This window comes from Indicator indicator, chromosome 10, assembly GCF_027791375.1.
Source record: "Indicator indicator isolate 239-I01 chromosome 10, UM_Iind_1.1, whole genome shotgun sequence".
In the NCBI taxonomy this organism is placed as follows: Eukaryota; Metazoa; Chordata; class Aves; order Piciformes; family Indicatoridae; genus Indicator; species Indicator indicator.
Window position 1 is genome coordinate 29,713,225 of NC_072019.1, and position 4,501 is coordinate 29,717,725.

The following is a 4,501-nucleotide window of genomic DNA, read 5'->3' on the forward strand; positions in this document are numbered from 1 at the left end:
CCAGGACCATGCTGAGTGGCAGGGGGCAGATGTTCTTCAAAGAAAGAGGCTGGTACTGAGGAGTTAGGACATCACCTGCTTGCTGCAACAACAGGAGGGAAGCATCAACCAACCTCAAGTGCCCATGGACCTCCTTTGCCTTCCGGAGCCTTTCAAACCCTTCAGTCCCCAGAGCTGACAACAGCTCCTCTGGACTGTTTGGATTCATTTCTACCCTTCTGGAAGGGCTTTCTCCCAGCACAGCAGATGCTGCTCATGGCTACAAACCACAGCATTGCCCAGGGGACAGGGCAACAGCCTCATGGACTGTTCAGGGAAGAGGACTCCGAGAGGATGCTGCAAAAAGATCAAGTCCAGAACGTGAGCCCAGAGCATCCGACTCCAGTGGTGTGTCCTTCTTGGGGACAGCAGCACAAGATGATTTCCAGCCACCTACACTCGTTCCTCTAGGAGCCTCCTAAAAGCAGGGATGCTGGGCAGAGGAGAAAAGCAAGCAGGATGCAGTGGAGAGCCTGCAGTAGCCTAAGGCTGGCTTTGAATATGCACAGCCAGCCAGCCAGAAACCTGCAGGCTTCTGCTGCCGCTGCTACAGCGACAAGATGCTGAGGGGCCTGGAGCATCTCTGTGAGGAGGAGAGGCTGAGAGCCCTGGGGCTGTGGAGCCCCAGGGGAGCAAAGAATGACCTCAGTGCTAATGGCAAAAGCTTGGTCCTGCTGCAGTCAACAGCCAAAGCCCTGGGGGCTTGAGCAGCTCTTTCCCCTCCTCCTTTGAAGCCAAGCACAGCCACCCCACAGCTTCCAGTCATCAGCCAGGGCTTCAGTGCCAGGATGCAGCCCAGACACTCACCTTCTCCACTCGGAAAGTGATTGCTGTGGAGGACAGCTGCAGAGCAGGAGCAATGAACTGGCAGCTGAGGTCCACTCGCATGATCTGGGTCCTCCTGGCCTCGCTGCCCACCATGGCGTGGCACAGCAGCCGCTCCGTCACCATCTGTGTGGAGAAGCCACATGGCACGTGGGGGCTGCCAGCAGGGTGGCCAGAAGACAGCCTGCATCTGCCAGCCACCAGCCATGGCCCCTGCCACTGCCCTCAAGTTACAGTCACTGCCCCCATCAGTGCTGTTTTCCCCTTGCCCTCCACAGCTTGTGCTGCACCCTGTTTCTCCTGCACTCCAATGACCAGCATGCTGCAGCCAACAGCCACAAAAAGTTCTGGTGAGGTTTGTGCTGCCTGGGACAATCCCTGTCCCAAAGGATTCTTCCTTTGATGTGCCCCAGTGCTGAGCACAGGGCTACAGAAAGCTGGAGGAGCTGATGGAACGGAGATGGAGCTAGACAGGAAAACAGCAGACAAAAGGGCCAAGGGCAGCAAACTCTGCCTTGGAAGCTCAGTGGAAATGATGCCTGAGGAGGAACAACCCCTGCACCAGTACAGCTGAGGGCTTGGCCTGCTGGGAGGCAGCTCTGCAGACAAGGACCTGGGAGTGCTGGTGGAGAACAAGTTGCCCATGAGCCAGCAACCTGCCCTTGTGTCCCAGAAGGTCAATGGGATTCATGAAGGAGAGTGAAAAGAGACCTTCCCAGGACAGAGCTGCCTTGCATTTCCCAGGAAAGTCCTCTGCTCAGGCTGGATGGGCTCACAGCCAAGACTTGTTCTTGACAGCTCCTGCTTTCACTTCCCCAGATGACTCCCTTCATTTCTCACTCTCTTCTCTGCTATGACACCACAACCCAACTCCTCCTCAGAGCTCTTGGCCTTGACTGCAGGGCCAGGCAGGCACAGCTGGGCTCCCAGATCCCCTGTCAGCTTTCCAGGAAGACATCCTCACCACTGCATTCAACATCTTTGTGCCTTTTGCTCCTCTTCAGCAGTATCTTTGGGCTCACAACCGCACAGGGACAGCCCCATTACAGTCACCTAGGTGAGCAATGAAGTCTTCTTCAAGCTGCTCTTGGAGCAACCCTTTAGGACACCCTTCAAGACATGAGCATCAGCAGGAGCTTCATCTAGAGATGTTCCACAGAGAATCGTGGAATGGGTTGGGTTGGAAGGGACCATTCAAGGTCATCCAGTCCAACCCCTCTCCACTTAAACCTCTGTGGTCCTGGAGCTGAGGAATGCACAGCAGGGTGCAGCTCCCCTGGAGAGAAGGCTCCAGGGAGGAGAAGGCCCAGTCACCCAGCCAAGGGTGCTGGCAAGACCTGGCTGCCCTTGGGACAGCAGGGCTGGCTGAGAGCCTGGGCCAAGTGTCAAATATTTCCAGGACAGCAAGTCAAGCTGTCAGTTCCAGTGGTCCCTGGCAACAGCTTCCCATGGGGATGAACATCCCTGATCACCACGGCTGGCACGCTGGGCTCCTTCCTCTCCTCCAGCACTTGCTGCCAGACAAGGCCTCTGCCCATCTTTGTCTGCAGAGGAGAAATGCTGCGGCTCCAGCCACTGCCTCCCCTCACAGGGGCTTGGTTTGACTCGCTGCTTCCCCCAGACACAGGAAACCTCCCTCCTGAGTTCCTTTCTACCTCTGCTCCCAGGCTAAGCGTCACTTCTTTTCTCTGCCCTTCCCTTCTGCCTTAGCACGTGGCACCTTGGCACCTGCCAAAGCAGCAGCTGCCTTCAGCCCCTGCTTGGAAGCAGCAAGCTGGCTGGATGATGGAACACAAAGAAGCCTCAGCAACTGATGCTAGCCAGCAAGGAAAGCAGCTGACACTGACACAGGGAACCTGTGGCCTTCAAACTCTTTCTTGCTCACATTCTCAGGCAAACGCCAGGGGGCTGCAGGACAAGTCCCAGGGGAGATGACCTGATGGGGAAGGCTCAGCCCTTGTGAGGGACCTCGCCTGGGGAGTGCTGGAGAAGCCTTCCAGCATCACCTCCATCATCTGGCCCGGGGCCAGCTCCATCCTGTTCGGCCGAAGCTGAAACACAGGGCAGGCAGCTGTGGGGCTCTGGGAGGAAGCTTTGCCCTTGGTGCTGCTGAGGGCAGGGAGCCGACGGCGCTGGCCAGGCTGGGAGCAACCTCCCATGCTCCAGTAGAGCCGCTGGGTGCGGCGGCCTTGGTTGGTGACCTTGAAGCTGTAACAGCAGGGAGCCAGGCTGCAAGAAGAGCAGAGATGGAAAACATCAGGGGAGCTGCTATCGCCCAGCACTCACCCAGCTGCTGATGGTGGTATCTGACCACACACTTGCCAAGGGAACCACCTCTGAAATGCTGACCTAGCTCAAACCTTCAGCAGGAGCCAGCCCTTGCCTACCCCTGAGCTTCTCCCCACCCAGCAGCTGCTCTGTTTGTGCCTAGCCAGGAAAATCTTCCTGAAGAACATCCTCTCAACTGCTATGGGCAGAGCAGCACCAGCCCTTGGTGCCTCACACTCAGCAGCGTTTGACCAAGGGGCTGCCTGAAGATCACACTGGATCAGACTCTGACCTGGCTGCAAGCGGATGGAGGAGCAGCTTCAGGCCACTGCAGCTATCCCTTGGCAGCTGCTGCCTCTTCCTCTGCAGATGCCAGCAGGGAGCTGCAGGGTATGGACTCCTCCTGGCCATGCCCAGGGCAGGAGGGGTGGAACTAGACGATCCCTTCCAAAGCAAACCACTCGAGGATTCTATCTGTTGATCTGGGCACCTTTCACCTCCCTGGTGGGGGGCCCTGGCATCCATGGCATCCCTTTCATGGCTCCATCCTTCACGAAGCATCCAACCCTCATCACCCTCTGCTGACCAGTGCAGCTGGGTTTGTGTTTTAGGAAGAGCACTGAGCCTAAGAACATGGATCACCAGGAGTGGGGCTGAGAGGAGCAGGGCAGCCAGCCCAGCTCTGGCTGCTGAGGCCACAGAGCCACAGCCAGAGATGAACAACCAAAGCTAGACAGAAACCCAAAGGAATATCCCATGGAAACGGATGTTCCTTCATGCAAAGAAACACCAACTGCAGACACAGTCACCCTTTCCTCCAGGAAAGCCCTCCAGGGATGGGGACTTTGCCACTGCCCTGGGCAGCCTGGGCCAGGCCTTGACAACCCTCAAGGGGAAGAATTTTTTTTCCTCATGTCCAACCTAAACCTCCCCTGGAGCAACTTGAGGCCATCTCCTCTCCTCCTCTCACTTGTTCCTTGGGAGGAGACCAACTCCCACCTGGCTCCAGCCTCCTTTCAGGGTCTTGTAGAAAGCAATGAGGTCTCCCCTCAGCCTCTTCTTCTCCAGACTAAACACCCCCAGCTCCCTCAGCAGCCCTGCTCTCCAGACCCTTCACCAGTTTGGTTGCCCTTCTCTGGACACACTCCAGCACCTCAATGCCCTTCTTGGAGTGAGGGGCCCAAACCTGACCCCAGGGTTCAAGTTGTATCCTCACCGGTCCTCAGCACAGGGCCACAATCCCTGCCCTGCTCCTGCTGGGCTTCAGCATGAAGAATCCTTGTGGCTGCCCTGGAAGAGCCAGGAGCCTGAGCACTGCAGAAACCTCTCCTGGCTGAGCCCCTGGCAGCAGCAGGAGCTGAGGCACAGC